Genomic DNA, 19571 nt, shown 5'->3' with positions numbered 1-19571 from the left:
ATACTTTGGTGTATAATTCCTATGCACAAAGACATTCTCCTATATAATCATAATACAACCATCAAAATTAACAGTGACACATGAACACCATAGAATCTACAGAAGGTGTTTGAATAGCACCAGTTTTCCCAAGAGTTTCAACCAAAGTTGCACGTTGAAATTTGCAGTTTTTGTGTCTCTTTTTAATTGAAATATAGTTGACACATAATGCTACATTAGTTTCAGGTATATAACATGTTGCAATTTTTAAAATGCACTTTAATCAGAAACAATGGCTTAGTTTTTGCTTGCCTTTTCTGATCTTAATATTTAAAAAAAATTGTTTATGTTTATTTATTCTTAGAGAGAGAGAGAGAGAGAGAGAGAGAGAGCAGAAGTGCAGGAGGGGCAGAGAGAGGGAGACAAAGAATCTGAAGCAGGCTCCAGGTTCTGAGCTGTCAGCACAGAGCCCGACATGGGGCTCGAACCCACGAACTGTGAGATCATGACCTAAGCTGAAGCTGACACTTAACTGACTGAGCCACCCAGCGCCCCTGATCTTAATATATTTTGATGATTACAGCCAGTTTCCTTGTAGAATGTTCCTCAATTGGGATTTTGCCTGATGTTTTCACATGATTAGATGTAAGTTATACATTTTTTGGGCAAGATTATCAGAGAAATAATGTTGTGTTCTTTTCACGGTATCCTATTAGGTGGAACACAATTTTAATTTGTCTGGTTACTGGTGATGTTAACTTTGATCATTTGATTAAGGTGGCATCTGCTGTGTTTCTCCATGTAAAATTACTCATGTGCCCTTTTGTGATTACTATTTTGTAGAGAGGTACTTTGAGACTATGCAAATTCCCATTGCTCATAAACTTTAATCATTTTAGCATCCATTGATATGGCTTGGGTGAATTAATATTACTATGCCAAATTGTGATTTTCTAATTCTATCATTCACTCTACATTTATTAGTTGAAATTATGCCAAACAAAATGCTTTCTCTTATCAGTTCATTTGTATTCATTTATTTATAGCAGGATGGCTTCATGGATTCCTATTTTTTAAACAGCTTTTAATTTGTTACAGTCATTATTTATTTTGATATTCAAATTGTCTTGAATGCGACCAGATAATCTTTTTAAGTCAGTTTTTTTTTTTTTGTTCTTTTTGTTCTTTTAATATGTCTCCATCACTTGAGCACTATCTTCTTTCTGATTCAAGATTTTCCAGGCTTACTTTCTATCCTCTGCCCCAGCTTTAAAATTAGCCCTTTCACCTAGAAACCAAGATCTAGACACCAGATGTGCTTATTGCTATTGGGGGATGGTCACTACTCCAGACCTTCTCAGTGGACAGAGTTAGGGGAAGTGTGTATGTAAATACATATACACACTTAAGTATATAGATATTTATATAATATTTATATATCTATATTTACATATATACACGAGTTCAAGTGATGTCCTCAATTCTCGTTCTGTAACAAAGTGTTCATTCCAACTCACTCCTTTTCCATATTTGAAACTCTCTTCCCTAGAAAAACAGAGATCCCCAAATCTTCAATCTGTAACTTGGCGAATTCAGTCCCCCCATGTTTCCAATCTCCCATCGCCACTGTCACCACCCTCTTAGCCCCTTATATGGATGCTCTCCTCGCCCTGTTTAGGTTTGTTAACAACCTACCAGGGTCACTTACAAGGGCCACTTACCCTTTTCATCTTACTCTGGCTCCAACATCTTCTGTCAAATGGGTGCCACTGTCCCCAACCCTGACTGACACCTCCCAGGCTTGCCCCCTCCTAATGGCTAAATTATTCAGAAAGAAAAGAAGGAAGGAAAGAAAGCAGGCCAAACGAAGTTCATTTAAAGAGTTTATAATCTCAAAAGAGGATTTTTTTAAAGTTATCTATCTAAATCATTACCTCAGGGTAACCAACCGGGTAAAGAGAATTGAACTATGGCTTTTCTATTTTCATGTAAGGAGCATGTTGATTAACGTGTTATTCATGTGTAACTATTGCATTTAAGAACTATCAGCTCAGAGGTTTAGAACTGAAAGAGGAATTGGAACTCCATATCCAGTCACTTAACAGCTAAAATAGGGTGATGAACGTGGGATGATGTTCCCAAAGTCATATAATTGGTAGGCATTAGAACATTTGAGTTTAGTTAACAAAATCAGTAAAAGGTGTTTTTATATCTTTGATTTTTTCCTGACAATTTGTATTTCGTTTTTCATTAATGCCAATGAGGACCTTTCAGAATGATAAAAAGGTGTTTTTATATCTTTGATTTTTTCCTGACAATTTGTATTTCGTTTTTCATTAATGCCAATGAGGACCTTTCAGAACGATTTCTCTGGTATAGGCAAAAAACCAAGACCCAAAAAACACTAACCATCATTTACTGAGGGCCTACTATGCAGCATATAATGTAGAAGCTTTCCATAGGCTTTGTATTGATCATTTGGGTTTTATTCTTTGTATATAATAAGAAAACCGGGGGTTCCTGGGTGGCTCAGTGGGTTGAGCATCCGACTTTAGCTCAGGTCCTGATCTCAAGGTCGGTGGGTTGGAGCCCCACGTCAGGCTTTGTGCTGGCAACTCAGAGCCTGCTTCAGATTCTGTCTCCCTCTGTCTCTGTCCCCCCCCCACTCATGCCCTCTCTCTCAAAAATACACATTAAAAAAAAAACCTTAAAAAAAAAGAAAAAGAAAAAGAAAACTACATTCCAGAGAGGTTAATTCATTTACCCAGAGTTATATTGGTAGAATTAGGATTTACACATGACTGTGTATGATTCTAAATCTCTTCTGCTATGCTGCGGAAACTTGCTATATTTTAGGCAGAGGCCCATGCATTAGCATTAATGAAACTGGCTTAATAAAAACAATGTTTTTTGTTTTTTGTTCATATACTTGAAAAGTCCTGGGCTAAGTCTGATTTCAGCTGCAGCTTGATCCTAAGGCCTTGTCCCATGCTATTTATCTGTGTTTCTCAGCTCAGCAATGCTTTCTTCCATGTATTTCTCTGTTCTCAGTTTCCACGAGAGGCAAGTTGGTTGTAGGAGTTACTGTCACATTCAACTGGGTTTAAGGGCAGGGGGAAAGAAATGGGAGTCTTTTTCCTCTGGATTCCTGGCAAAAGCTCCATCCTGTTTCACGATTCCTGGCTGTACCATGTGTCCATCCCTTGACTAATGACTATGGCTAATAATTAAAGCTGTCTGCTGAAGCAAATCTCCCAAATCCTCTAGCATGGCATGAAAGTAGGCGTAAAGTCCCTTTCCATAGGAAATTTGGAGTACTGTTTTAAAAGAAGAAAACTAAAGGGATGTTCGGTGGCAGAAGCAAAGGATATTTACTAAATGTCATAAAGAATTATTAGCAAGTAGAGCTCCTGATTCTATCATAGTTAACTGCCATTTACCCTGACCCAAAGGGCCAATACACCTCCCACATCACTGTCCTGAATGTGCCTAAGGCTTTATGGTTACGTCACGGGCAAGAACATGAGTACCCTGGGCTTCAGAGTGGGGTGGGAGTAGCAGGCTGTACTTTCTCGCCAGCATCTCTAAAGCCTGCACATTCTGCCAGTGTCTCAACTGTAGGTTTTAGTCACTGTTTCCTGATATTTCTTAATTCCCATAATTTACCCTTAGCTTCCTTCTTCCCTGTGCTATCTACCTTGGCTTAGCTTCAGATTCTTACCACCTCTCTGATCTTCCCTCTCCTAAGCATCCTAGGAAATTTCAAAAGTGAAAGAAAGTCAAGTCCTAATTTTCTCACTTTGTTTCAATATTCCATATTCAGACAAGGTCAATGTTAAACTTCATACATCGCATTTCTTTTTTGAGCCTTTTAAAAATTTTTTTTTAAATTAAATACATTTATTTATTCTTGGGAGAGAAAGAGAGAGTGTGAGGGACAGAGACAGAGAATCCCAAGCAGACTCTGGGCTGGCAGTGTAGAGCCTGAGGCAGGGTTCGATCTAACAAATGGTGAGATCATGACCTGAGCCGGAATCAAGAGGCAGGCACTTAACCGACTGAGCTGCCCAGGAACCCCTCTTTTTTGATCTTTTTAGTAGGTATAAGGGCTACCATCCAGGGATAATCAAGTGTATTTATCTTCCCAGTAAGTAAAAACTTAACCTATTTTCTAATTTTCCATAGTGTATGGTGAACTCTTGAAAAGCAGTTCTCAAGCTGGGTGATTTTGTCCTAATCAAAAGTACAAAAGATAGAGAATGTTCAAGTGGAAAATCTGATTTTTTTTAATGCCATAATTAACATCAGAGATAAGAATTAGATCGCGAATAAATTAAGGAAGACAGGTGGAATTGTTAAGTCACATCCCACCGGAACTTGACACCAGTGTTGTCAGCATATTGCTATTGATTTAATAACTTCTTACCAGGCGTAATTCAATCTTAGGACTTCTCTCCTTCAGTTAGAACATTGTGTTTTATTTTCCTTAAATGGTTCTATCTGTGATGGTTAGAATGTGCTGAGTTTGACCATACATAAGAATCAGACATTGGCTGATTTTTGGATCTCAGAAGTGTAGAGGATCTTTGAGGATTTTGGAGTCATTCACAGTCACTGTAACTCATCTGTAACTGACGTGGGTCCTTGGGCTCCCCAAGCAATAGAAATTAACTAGAGGCCAAACAAGAGTTCCAGACATGGCCTTTACTGGGGCGTATGCTGGAGCATAAGGGAGACAGCACAAAGGAAAGGGGTCTTCAGCCTGGTCTCCCGAACAAAGGCTGGGAAATTTTTAAAGAGACTGAAGCAGGAAAGGGGTGTCATTTAAGCCTCATTGTCATTTAAGCGTCATTAAGCGTGTGGAGGTGGGGAGTTCTTGTTGCCTGTGCACGTAAATGTCATGCTTTAACGTGTATTGTAAATCTAATTAGCATGTTAAATCTCCACCCCAAGGTGTGATTTTTAGCATTATAATGAGAAAGAGAGTTCATGAAAGGTCAGTGCTGGGGTCCACCTTGGCGCAGACCAATTTGGTTGGATCTTCACTAGTCTTTGTAGTAGACTGTCCTTCAGGTAAGCATCCTGCTTCCGATTCCCTGCAAGATATGCTACTCAAAGGGCATGGACTTTCAGCTATCCAGGAACACTGGATTTTGTGGTTCAGGATGAGGGGACCCAAGTCCAGTCTCTGTTCTGTCTTATTACCACCATTTTGTTTTACCAATTTCGCATATGCAAACTACTAGCCTAGGCATTCCTAACCACTGACTCATGAATATCTTTTCTGTCATACTAATGGCAGATCAATAAGTTACTCTAACTGAAGATGAATATATCAGTACACATTTATACTGTTCACTTGATTTTCTCAAAACGTATACCAAGATCTTAAGGCATTGGGAGAGATTATAATGTCTACAACATCCATTAACATTTGATTCATAATTTGTTTGAATTTGACACCAAAATGCAGAAGATGAATCCTTTCAATGTGCCATTAATAATGAAAAAACTCATATACCAAGACACTTCACGATTGTGTGTTCTGCTAGTTATTTAAAAAGAATAGAAACGTTTTTAGGGGGAGTTGCTTAAGCCCCACATTCCAAAATAGATGCCACAAGGTATAAAGGGATGAGTGTATGACAAACTAAAGAAATGATCTAAAGAATTCTTTGGAAGATGCATTGAAAAGCAGTTTAATTCTCCTTCAGAAGATCTACTATGTGGACCCAAACCCTATCTGCCATTTCCCATTCTGAAATATGGTAATACGGAAATTCTTTTTAAAAAACAAGTAGACAAGAAAGAACAAACTTTATGCAGCCTTCAAAATAGTTAAAAAGGGATCAAGTATAAATAGCAACAATTCTTTCCTGTTATGACCATGTTAATAAACTAAATTAATTGTGCTTAATCATTACATAAAAATACATTTAAAATTCTTAAAAAAGACATTGATAATAATTACTGTGGAGATCCTTCATGATATGCATGCACACTACCCTAATGCTTTGCATTAGTTGCATTCTGTTTGAAGAGCAATTGGTGTTACCTGTGACTACAGATCCAAGAGCTAAATCTCTAGGTAGTCTGTCTACACCCTAAGACATACGTTGAATTATGAATGAACAGGACTACGTCTTGGGACTAGATGATCTCCTGCATAAGAGAGTAGCAAAAGCGCTGGTTTATTTTGTCTCCTCGTGAGCATCTAACATTTCGCTTGGCACAAAGAAGTGCTTGATATGTGTTTGCTGAGTTGGATCAGTAATCATCCTGCAGTGAAGTTCTTACTGCATGGTGCTGTGATGGTTTGTTTGCTTTTAATTACTTGTTTGATTATTTAACTTACTGAGAGTAGGTCCCGGTGTTTTCAATACTGAATGCTTAGAGTCAAGTGTAGGGCTTGGCACCTATTAAGAGTCCAGTAAACATTTGTACCACAAACAAATGAAAGTTGAATTAATTATGATGCCCTTGAAAAGTACTTGATGTGAAATACCTCAAATGTGAAAGATAAAGTTACTGAAACCAGAAGTCTATGATGGATTTTCCCAGAGAGAACAAATCATAGACTCTAATTTAGCATTCAACTTTCTATTCGCATGGCTTATGGATCATATACATCGACCTGTTTTGCCTGTTACTTTCTTTTTTTTTTTTAATTTTATTTTTTTAAGTTTATTTGCTTTATTTTGAGAGAGAAAGAGAGCAAGCAGAGGAGGGGCAGAGAGAGAGGGAGAGAGAGAATCCCATGCAGGGTCCGTGCTGTCAGCACAGAACTCGATGGAGGGCTCGATCTCACAAACTGCAAGCTCATGACCTGAGCCAAAATCAAGTGTCCGATGCTTAACCAACTGAGCCACCCAGGCATCCCTGCCTGCTACCATAAAATCAGAACTGCTTAATCCTTCACCAATAGCTATGGCTGAACAAATAAACCATGTGTTTCAAATGCTGATTGCACCAGAGCATCGCCTACTGGGAGAGTACACAAACCAGCCCAATAAAATAGGAAAGGTTTGAAAGAGATTTCGGTACTGAAATAGTTTCTGTCTTACTGTTGGTATCCTTATTGTTTTTTCTTGCCTGAACTAACTGTCCTTTTCAGGTTTTGATTTCTTGTGGACATATAACATCTCTCTAGTCTACAAAATGTCCTTCGTAGTTTTCTTAGTGTGACTGAAGTGTCACAGCCTTTAATCTTTCCCTATCTTATAAATGCTCAGTTAAGGTCTCTGACGGTTTAGAGTACAGGCGGCACAGGCGGGTTTGATGGTCAGTGAGCTGCTCCTCACCTGAGATCACTCCCGTTCTCCCACGGTCTGAAGATTCCCAGTGTCCCAAGGGTAGCCCTGTTCTGTCCCACGGCCTGTGATGATGCATGCTCACAGTACAGATGTGGAATAGGTAGGGGTTTATACATCACATGCCGTCAAGTTCTTCCACGTACAGGATTGCATGTAGAGACAGAGGAGACAATAAAGATAAAGTTACTTGAGACTTGCTTTCAAAAATAGTATGTCATGATGGGGGAAATCCAACTGCAAGTTTTCTAAGAAAGGAAGGGGGATCTTTCCCCTTATTTTCTTTTTGTTTGTTTATTTGTTTATTTTTGAGAGACAAACAGAGAGAGTGACAGCAGGGGAGGGGCAGAGAGAGGGAGACAGGGGATCTGAAGCAGACTCTGCAGCAACAGCAAAGAGCCCGATGCAGGGCTCGAACTCACAAACCGCGAGATCATGACCCAGGCTGAGTTGGATGCTTAACCGACTAAGCCACCTGGGTGCCCCCCTTTTCCCTTATTTTCAACAGGGAGAATTTGTAACATCCATTTGTCCTTATTGCAAGGACCTACTGCAAGGACTGCAAGGACCTACTGCAAGGACCCCTTCCATAGGCCCTTGGCCCAGGGTGGCCTCCACACACAGAATGTTGTTAACCCTGAACACCTCTGACTCTTGGTCTGAGGGCTGTTTGGCTACCCAAGTGCTTTTGGCTCAAGAGCAAGGTAGGCTGAATGCTAGGGAATTAATGCTCCCGGAAGCAGCCTACAGCCAATGATGGACAGGAAGTCAAGGGATGGGTACCCCACCTTCCCTGCCCCTTGCTTGGGATAACTGAAGTTCTTGTCTCTCTGCCGAGGGAGTAAAGTTCTATTGCCCAGAGGTAATTGCTAGATAATGAACTTTCTTGGCTCTGTTTTTACTTCCTTGCTTTCTCACACCCTACAGGTATTTCCTGGGATTGTCTCCTAAATAAACTATTTACGTTTGAATCCTTGCCTCAGAGCCTGTTTCTGATGGAACTCATAGCCTAGGTTATACTGCAGTGAACTGAGAGCAGGGATTCCGGCTGCTGTATGCATACATCTCACATCATAGGCTGGAACAGACTTGCACAGAGCTGGCATTCAATGCCGATTGAATGGTTTTCTGAGTTTGCACAGTAATGAATTTTCTTTGAACAGGGATCTGCATGTAATATTAGACACGCTCCTATGAATCTTCAAAATATGCTATGAAGAATTAAGTACTGGGACACCTGGGTGGTTCAGTCAGTTAAGTGTCTGACTTTGACTCAGGTCATGATCTCATGGTTCATGAGTTTGAGCCCCACATCTGGCTCTGTGCTGATAGCTCAGAGCCTGGAGCCCGCTTCAGATGCTGGATTCCCCTCTCTTTCTGCCCCTCCCCGACTTGTGTGAGCTCGCTCACTCTCTCTCTCTCTCTCCCTCTCAAAAATAAATAAAAACATTAAAAAAATAATTAGGTATACTACTCAAATGATAAAAGTTATCTGTTGAATATCTCTAGTGGTTGCTACATTCCGAGGTTGACTTTTAGAATGGACATCTTATTTTATCTTCATAGAGGCATGAAGAACTGGCTGAGAAGGACGGTGTCTCTGGGACCAGACTGTCTGACTTCATGGTCCACTGAAACCTTGGAAACTTCAGGAAAAGAATTTTCCTATCTATGTCTGTTTCCTTTCTTATAAAATGAAATGAAATTACCTACTTTACAGGGTTGTTAGTAAGATAATATGCGCCTTTAGCCAATATCTCACATGTTCAATAAATGTTAGCTATAAAAAGAGCTAATATGATATATCATTATGAAGAGAAATGATTCATCTTTTTTTTTTAACATTTATTTATTTTTGAGACAGAGAGAGACAGAGCATGAACAGGGGAGGGTCAGAGAGAGAGGGAGACACAGAATCTGAAACAGGCTCCAGGCTCTGAGCGGTCAGCACAGAGCCAGATGCCGGGCTCGAACTCACGGACCATGAGATCATGACCCGAGCCGAAGTCGGACGCTCAACCGACTGAGCCACCCAGGCGCCCCGAAATGATTCATCTTATTAGAGTTGTAGTAAGTGTGACTCATGGAATTTTGCCCAAGACTCTACAGTAAGAAGGGTGCCTGACTGGCTCAGTTGGTTGAACATCCAACTTTTGATTTCAGCTCAGGTCATGATCCAGGGTTGTGGGATCTAGCCCCATGTCTGGCTCCACACTGAATGTGGAGCCTGCTTGAGATTCTCTTTCTCCCTCTTCCCTTCTCCCCTCCTCACACAGACACACACACACACACACACACACACACACACACTCTCTCTCTCTCTCTCTTTCTCTCTAAAATAAAAATAAACTAAAGAACATTTTAAAAAAAGGACAGTATAGTTAGTGTCAGAGTCTGGATTCGACATTTTGTCTTTCTGAACTAGCACTCCTCAATCCGTTCTCCTCTGCCCATTACACACTACTTACTACCTTCATCCTGACCATTATCACTGAAATGGGGATGTGGAGAGAAGAAATGTTTGATCTTTCATAAATGAATTGCTCTTTTTCTAGTCAGTTTTATCATTCACCACTACGCTGTCCCTTCCTTTCCTGCCACAGTTCTACCCATCTCTGGCCAAACTGTGAGCATTCTTGCACTACTGACCTCTGGTTGAAATGCCTCCCCTATGCCACCCTCCACTTCTTCATCCTAACTCACAGTTGTTTTAGGTGTCAGCCGAGATTTTTGTGCCCTCCACAAAGCCTCTCCTGATGCCCCAGTCGCAGTTAGGTAGTTCAGTGGATTGTAGATGGCCACAAGGTGTTTGACACCTGCTCCCTGTCAAGATATATGATAGAAATTTGAGATACGCATCTCATTCAGGCCTACTTTGACTGAAGGCCCAGATTGTAAGAGATTGGTAACGTTTATTCCTTGTGTCTTGAAACATCCTCTCTTACAGTCCTGAACATATAAGTCCTGACAGAGTTGCCATATTATGAGGAATTCTAAGGTAGCAACATGTAGAGGGTGGAAAAAGAGATAGAGATAGAGAGAGGTACGTGGCCAGCCGGCAGTCATTCCAGTCCTCAGCGATTTTAATTATTATAGCTGAGGTCTCAGGCATCATGAGTAGGGACAAGCCATCCTGTCTACATTCTGCTAAAATTGCTGACCCACAGAATTATGAGATATAAAAATAACACATTAGGGCACTTGGGTGGCTCAGTCGGTTGAGTGTCCGACTTCAACTCAGGTCATGATCTCAGGGTTTGTGAATTCGAGCCCCACCTCAGGCTGTCAGCACAGGGCCTGCTTCTGATCCTCTCTCCCCTCTCTCTGCCCCTCCCCCACTTGAGCTCCCCCTCCCCCCCCAAAAAAACAAAAAAATTGTTTTAAACACTATCTTTCAGGACAATTTGTAACTTAGCAGTAGATACTGGAATTGATACCCCTCCTATCTACTTCCATGGCACTCCGTCTTATGCTACCGTAATGCCTGTAACAGTACCTTATCATTTCTTACCGTATGTTTCTCCCACAGACTTACAAATACCCTAAGTGCAGAGACGGCGTCTGGTTCACCATCATTTCCTGGCATAGATCTGGTGCTCCACAAATATTGGCTGAATAGAGAACTTGGATATTATTTATTGGTGCATAATTATGGGAAATAAAAATAGTTTTGCATTATTGCTTTATGAATCATAATCTTTTCTCCTTGTCTCAAGATGCCTGTTATCTTTCTCATTTTTTTTCATTAAATATCTAAGGCACATATGCTATATTGCTGACATCATGGTGAAGGTTTGGAATACAGCGGGGAACAAGGGCCCCACAGTTCTTGCTTTCATGGAATAGATCTTACAATTTTTTCAGAGCGACAAACAAAAATTTGCATAACTAAAGATGTAATGAAAAACTATGAAAGTGGAAGCTTACACCAGAACATCTACCAGGGAGGCATAAGATAGCTTGAGAGGTCTGGAAGGCTTGCCTGCAGAAGCGACTGGAAGAATAAGTAGAAAGTAGGTAGTCAAAGAATTGAGGGTAGGTTGGAGCAGGGTAAGCATTGTGGGGAGAGGAAGCAGCTTATGGGAAGTCTCTGAAGTAGCCAATGTGTTTGCAATTTAAGAAACTGAAGAAGGTCAGTGGAGCTGGATCATAGTTTCCTTTCATTCTCCATATTCCAGAAAACCGTACTTTCATTTTTGGAGTCACAGATTTTCCCTGTACCATCCCATGAGTGTTTTTCAATATCACAGACCTCTTATTCACCTTGAAGAATGAAAGATTTTTTTAAAAAATTAAAATATTAATAAAATAAAGTTAGTTCTAGCTGACTCACTTAGAGGTAATTTTTCAAAAGTTCTTAGATTTAAATATTCTTTTGTCAGCTCAACTTTAATTCCAGGGGTTTTAGAGAAAGAATAATTATATGCTGATTCTGATCTCAAAATGTCACTGAGAATAATTAACCAGAAAAGAAAGGGGTATTGTATTTAAATATTTTGTATCAGAATAAAGTGAAAAAAAAAATAGGTCTTATTCTTTTGGATTTTGAACATTATCTATGAATGCCTCTGTTCATACTATTTAATGTTTTTAAATATTTAAATAAAAATGTAAAGACATTCAGGTTTTAACAGCTATATGTACAATACAATTTATAGTAATTTCATTGATATGGGGTATTATTGAAATATTTACTAATTTATAATGTAAATGTTTACAAAATAATAGAGTTGGCATAATAGCAATAGTTTAATATTATCCATAAATTAAAAGGATGAGCTTAAAGTCTCCTTGTTTTTAATTTGTAATTTCTTGCTATCATTCTGATCAGCCAAACTAAATGAGATAATATGTGTACAATACTTAAAAGAGTAATTGGCACATAGTAGTAAGCATTAATTTTTTATCATTGCTGCTTTGCCACACATCTTAACTTCTCTCTGCATACATTAGTAACATTCACCTACAAGAACTTTAAAAGCCTCTGATATGCAAATATAAAGCTTTTGTTTGCCATCAACCAAGACTAGGATTGACCCCACAGTATAAAGACCCTGAAGTGTCTCCTTTTAGTATGCAGAACCCCGTATCTGCTATGACTAAGTAGAAATCATTAGGCTGCTTATTTCTGAGTAATTCAATTCCCAAAATACTCCATATATTTCTTTCTTTTTCTTGCTATTATTTCTAAAAATCAGCCAATCCTATTGTTATGAACACTTACAGGGACCTCCTGTCAAAAGGTCCTCCGCCTCTCCGTGCCTCTAGGGAGAAATGGTTTTCGCAGTCATTCATTTTACCCCTCCTTGCTTCAATCTGGGTTCTTGGTGCCTAAGAAGGTCAAGATTCCTTCACTAGGGCTGGGTAGAGGAGTAGGAGGTGTATATGTAATACAGCTGAATTCAGTTTGAACATCCAAGCTGCCATCTTGTAGAGATCATGGTTGTACCTGCAATCCAGGAAGATCTTTAGTGACTTTACAGAAAGAACATATTCAGAGAAGTGTTACTGGTAGATTTGAGAAAACAAAGTAACCATTTACTTTGATTCCTTCACTGGGGGTGGGTAAAGAGCTAGGGGCTGTACTATAATTATAATAATAATTCAGAGGTAGTGTTTGTAGACAACCTGTCACTAACAATAAAATCATGGAGAAAAGGATAGAAAGCAACTAAAGCCAGGTAAGAATCTTTGCTCATAAACTAGCATGAAATAGTACATCACCTGGCTTTCTAAAATCAGCTCACTTTTGAGCATTCCCTTTCCTTTTGCTGGAAAGAGGTGGTTTGCAAGGGAATAGACAACCCCCCCCCCCCATCATTGTTGCTGTTCCCATTCTCTGGAGGAGTGCAGTGCACTGTGGATTTCACGTGAATGTATCCAGGTCCTGAAGATAGGAGATGTTATCTGTTATCAGTGACACAAATCACTGTAGAGATATCCAGGGATCCCTCCCACTTGGTTCTGCTACATCTAGGTCGTACCTAAAGCATGAGAGTCTGTTGAGGCTGGGGCGCCATTGCTCAAATCCCTAAAGATGATGTGCAGTGACCTTTTTCCAAAGTCTGGCCCTCTCTTGAGGTATTGGTCTGAAGCTGTATACAGGCCTTAGCTCCTAATGAAATTCACAGACTTCTGTCTCCTATCCTGGTCTTCAGAAAGGTCTTTTTCCAGATCTTCCTCTTTTTATGTGTTTCTCAAATGGACTCCTGTAAAGTCAAATTTCTTGTCTCTCTCTCTCTCTAGGAAACATACCTCAATCTTGTCAGTGGGCTTGGTTTTGGGAAACAACAGTTGGGAAGGGAGATGTCTTTCAAATAAGTTTGCTTTCACTACTGCTACCACATTTCCACTAAGCAAAGATGCGCAGAGCAAGCTACTGAAGCTTAAGTTAATGAATCAATAGAATGTACAAGAACAAAAATACTTCCAAATTCTCTGCTGAAACGTAGAAACAAAAGCAGCATTAGTCAAATAAATGCTTTCTTTGGTTGCTCTGATCATGTTTAATGATAGAAGGAAATTTATTTTTTATTTTTATATTTTACTCTTTTTTAAAATATAATTTATTGTCAAATTGGTTAACGTATGGTGTGTAAAGTGTGCTCTTGGTTTTTGGAGTAGATTCCCGTGGTTCATCGTTAACATACAACACCCAGTGCTCAACCCAACAAGTGCCCTCCTTAATACCCATCACCCATTTTCCCCTCTCCCCCACCCCCCCATCCACCCTCAGTTTGTTCTCTGTGTTTGACAGTCTCTTGTGGTTTGCCTCCCTCCCTCTCTGTTTGTAACTATTTTTCCCCTTCCCCTCCCCCAAGGTCTTCTGTTAAGTTTCTCACGATCCACATATGAGGGAAAACATACGGTATCTGTCTTTCTCTGACTGACTTATTTCACTTAGCATAATGAAATAATGAATAACGAAATGAATAATGAATAATGAAATGATTCCTTCCATAGAAGGAAATCTAAATTCTAGAGGAATTATACATATTTGTGTGTATATGCATATATATATATATGTGTGTATATATATATATATATATATGTATATGCTTTAAAGTCTCTGAGGACTTTTTGAAGTGGAATTAACATTTTCAGACCACGTTTTAGCTGTGGCTCCCATCATCTGATACTTAAGATACTTAAAACCCATCCAAAGAGTGACCCCAATGATTTCTCAGATCCCCAAAGAAGAACATCACTTATACTCACAAAGTAATCTATCTGCTTCAGTCATTTCTCCCTCCCTTGATTTGACTCACCAGGCCAAAGTCTACCTCCCTTCAACTTTCGTGGAAGAGTCTTACTGATGCCCTGTGGGATTGGCAAAGCCCAAACAAAGAGACTTATTTTTCAAATTTCCCAACTTGTGCCCGATCAACACTCCTAATGCCAGGAGACTTACAAAGGCATTCACGAAAGCAGTTATTTCTGCTTTTCCCTTCTGGCCCTTCTCTTTTACCAATACTGACATTTTACTGTCCTCTTCATGCTTTCCATCTCACTTTTACAAATGTACACAGTAATTTGGGCCAGAGCCTTACAAGTCTCAATCCATACGTAGTCGGAATCCACTCTTCCATTTTAGTATTTCTCGCGATACAATAACCAGTGTTATTGGCACCAGTTAACTGGCAGAACAAGGGTCCCCAAGATGTCCGTGTCCTAATCCCTAAACTGCAAGTGTATTACCTGACATGGCAAAGGAGAATTAAAGTTGCTCAGCAGCTGACCTGAATATAGAGATATTATTTTGGATTGTCCACTGGCCTCAATATAATAATCAAGATCTTTATAAGTGGAAGAGGGAGGCAGAAGAGGATCAGAAGGAGATGTGACTATGGAAGAATGGCCAGAGAGACATGATGTTGTTGAACTTTCAGGGGGAGGAAAGGAACCACAGGTGAGGAATGTGAACTGCTTCCAGGAGATGGAAAAGGAAAAGAAACAGATATACCCCTAGAGGCCCCAGAAAGGAAGGTAGCCTTACCAGCACCATGATTTTAGCCCAGTGAGACCGTGTCAGTCTTCCAAACTACAGAACCGAATGGTAATGAATTCTTATTGTCATTAAGTTTGTGATGATTTGTTCAATAGAAAAAAAAATAAAGGTTTTTTCTATTTTTCTGTTTTCTATTTTTCTACTACAAAAATCCAGTATACACATAGAAAACCAAGAAAAGTCTGAAATATAATTCTTACTTCAGCAATATATAAAGTCATATGGTCCATGTAAAACATAGGCATTTAAGTTAATGTTTGCATCACAGTTTAACTTCTGGCTTTATATTTGAATAATATCAAGAGCCAACTTGAAGCGATTTTCCATGGGGGGAATGCTGGTTGCATCAAAGAGGAATTAAAATATTTAATCTAGAGGCCTAGAAAACAGTTTGCAACTTTCATACTGTAGCTTTATTTCAGTCGATGTTTCAAATACCTTAGGGTTAACTCTCAACTGGGGCACATGAGTAGAAAGAAAAGCTAGATCAATATGGCAATGAAGTCCCATAGGGAGTGGGAAGAGAGGGAGGATTTTGGAGTCTGATGCAGGGCTTGATCCCACGATGATGGGATCATGACTTGAGCCAAAATCAAGAGTCAGACACTCAACTGACTGAGCCACATAGGCGCCCCTAGCATAAATTTCTAAATGGCTTTTTTTTTTTAAGTAAAATATTTAAGGCAACTTATAAACCAGGTAATGTCTGCAATTAAAAACAAAACAAAACAAAACAAAACAAAACAAAACAAAAACACTTCACTATATTCCTCAGCCTCCCTTGCAGTTAGATGTGTCCATGTAACTGAACTTTGGTCAATGAAATGTGAGCTGATTTGATGTACCCCTAGTCTAGGCCCATTGAAACCTCTTGTGGAATTTTGCATGTACTTTTCTTTCTGCAATCACTAGTTACAAAAAGAGGAATCAAAGGGCCCACATAGAAGACCCTGGGCCCCTAAGATACACATCTGCCATCCTAAATTAGACTATGATTTGAGTGAGAGATAGACTACCATTAAGCTGAGCCACTACAAGTTTGTTGTTGTGGGTTATAATAATTTGCCTGCCCTGACCGGTAGAACTCCTTTATCTTTGTGGAGCTCAGTTTCCTCATCTATCAGATTCCTCTTAACTCTATAATACTGTAAAATTTTAGACTGTGGAATACCTCATGAGTATACTCCCTTAGGGAGTGAAAAAATATTTATTATTATTACTTTTTTAAAGTGCATATTTATTTATTTTGAGAGACAGTGCGTGGGGGAGGGGCAGAGAGAGAGAGAGAATCCAAGTAGGCTCTGCACTGTCAGTGCAGAGCCCAATGTGGGGCTCGAACTCAACAAATGGCAAGATCATGACATGAGCTGAAATCAAGAGTCAGATGCTTAAACTGACTGAGCTACCCAGGCACCATGGGGGTGAAAGTATTTAAAGGTGGATCTGGGACCAGGGTACGTGCTGGTTCACAACTTCCTTGGGAGCTTTCCAGGTATGCTCTGAAACTGGCCTCCACACATGGAGGGCAAGAAGAGACCAAAGAAAGAAGCAAGCCATTCCAGACTGGTAGGTGTCAGATTTAATAAGCAAGGAATTTACCCATCACTCTTGCCTTGGGCAGTTGCAAGACAAATAGATTTCCCCATCTTCCCACCAAATCTTAAAAATTTATATAGAGGCCTTAACGGGGTTCAATACTGTATACCATCCAAATGGTTCCAACACCACTTACTAACTCAAGGCTGTGTCCTTGAGGCAGTTTCTGGGAGCAAAGAGCCTCTGATTATAGAGGTCTAACTCAGGGGTCAACCAGTGGTCATGTCATCTTGATGAGTTTTCTCATCAGTAGAATTTGGCAAGATGTGGGTGTATAAGTGTCTCTCCTTATTCTGTGTTTCAAGCACACAGGTGATGCATATGTATGTTCTGATTTTTTTTAATGCTAGATTTAAAAGAATGCCATCAGCTGCTACAAATGGTGGGCTAGGAGTCCTTACCATCTGTGACCAGGTTGCTATTCTGCAGGTTCAAATTGGGAGGTTTGGGGAGGATGGCAGTGAGCGACTGAAGATTTCAGGGAAGGTGGAGAGCAGTCTGAATGACTGAGTATCAGGAAAAAGACTAGTTAGTGGTGGTCATATTCCATTAAAGATTGTCAAAGTAGATCATGGCTTGAGATGCTGAAGTCCATCCACAGGCCAGTATATAAAAAATAGAGATGGAAGTTAATGGCAACAAAGGTATTCAGATAGAAATATCTGAAAGGCAAAGAAGAAAGATGTCAGGGACAACATCAGAAAATGGGTTAGAGGTGAAGATTATGAGCTTGGGGTTGGACCTGGGGATATAGAAATGGGTCATATTTTATAAGTGAGATTGAGAAACATACAGAATTCACCCAAGAAAACAACAACAACAAAAAATGGGATGGTGTAGCGGAAGAGAAGCTGGTTCATCCCCTTACACAACATCAGGGTGACCCTGAACAAGATAGCTCCTGATCTCAGATTTCTCATCTTCATCGATGGGAATTTTATAGCCTGGCCTGCCTCAAAGATCTGTTGGGAGAGCAAATGAAATAAACAAATGAAATAAAATGTGGGAACACATTCAGGAATATGTAAAATTTTGTTTCAAAATAATTAATTGAGGCTATACTCCTCTGACTCCGGATTGACTAAGTAAACCTAAGCATAACCTGGCAGAGAGTGAAAAAAAAAATCTCGAGATGTACACGTATGTTGGAAAGAACAATTATATTATTTTAAAATGGGTTCTTTGATGATTAATCTGTTGTGGACGTGGAAAAAGACCATAGCAAGGCATAGGAGAGTAGAATAAATTTATTATACTTACAGGTCCTAGAAGAGGGAGGCATGGCACACCATGCAAGAGTCCATACAAAAGGAACTCCAAGAGAGTGGGCTCAAGCAAGCAGAGGGGAGCTGAGAGCAGATGAGGGCGTGTGGGCAAGTGTTTTCATTGGGGGTCATGGTGGAGTGCTCAACCAAAAGACATGAGGGGATTTCATTGGTGCCTTTGAATGTCACTGGATCCTAGTCAGGGGAGGGCTAGAAGGGAACTTGTAACAGAGACCAGCCTTAACACACTGGTGTGTTTGGTTACCTTCAGATGGTACTCACAGCCCATTTGTGGGGACGTTGAGGCATCAGGAAAACATGGAGTCTTACAAATTACGATACAATGCACCTGTTCCAACTGGAGTGCCAGCTTTATCAAGGCTTCCATGTCTCATGTCTTAGTGGTGACTAAGAATATGCAGCGAAAAAACAAAACAGGTAAGGAGATACTTTTCATCCCCATTGGATTTTGCCAACTGCAGTGGACCCAGATTGATTGTGGGCGGCTCCTCCTTCATCCATGTGTCCTATTCACTGCTCACTAGAAGCTAGCATTTACCCAACTGCTGGCCTCATATTGGTCAGAGAATAATTCAGCTTTAAAAAAAGAGTAAGTATAGCATCACTCAAAAAGGCACTGGCTCTGTGACCAGACTGAATATGTTCAAATCCTGGCTCCTCCATTTATTTGGGATGTATATTGGGTGAAGCTATTTAATTGTTCTGTGTGTTGGTTATTTATTCATCATATGATTCTACATGTTAACTCCTGAGCTGTTGTATGGATTAAAGAGTTAATATATGTATTTGGAAGGGTAGTTAGCATATCCAAAGTACTTAATACCTATGAACTATCATAATTTTATAGTTATTTTTTTCCAAGGGAGGAATTCTAGTGCAGTGAAGACCACTGAAATATGGGTCCAAAGACCTGAATTCTTGTCTGTATTAGTCAGGTAAAAGTGACAGAAACAAAAAACAGGCTAGATTAGACAAAATAAGAAGGAATTTGTTGGTTCATATAACTTTTTTTAGCAGCTATTTTTTTAAAAATTTTATTTAAATGCAAGTAAGTTAATCTATATTATAATAATGGTTTCAGGAGGAGAATTTAATAATTCATCACTTACGTATGACCCCCAGGGCTCATCCCAAGGTTCATGCCCTCCTTAATGCCCATCACCCAGTTAGCCGATCCCCCCACCAAACACCCCTCCAGCAACCCTCAGTTTGTTCTCTGTATTTAAGTCTTTCATGGTTTGGGGCGCCTGGGTGGCTCAGACACTTAAGCATCCAACTTCAGCTCAGGTCATGATCTTACAGTTCATGAGTTTAAGCCCCATGTAAGGTTCTGTGCTAACAGCTCAGAGTCTGGAGCCTGCCTAGGATTCTGTGTCTGCCCCTCCCCCACTT

The sequence above is a fragment of the Herpailurus yagouaroundi genome, unplaced genomic scaffold (assembly GCF_014898765.1).
Source record: "Herpailurus yagouaroundi ecotype Mexico unplaced genomic scaffold, PumYag 28, whole genome shotgun sequence".
NCBI classification, from domain to species: domain Eukaryota; kingdom Metazoa; phylum Chordata; class Mammalia; order Carnivora; family Felidae; genus Herpailurus; species Herpailurus yagouaroundi.
The sequence above is the reverse complement of the archived record's forward strand: the minus strand, read 5'-3'. Positions refer to the sequence as shown.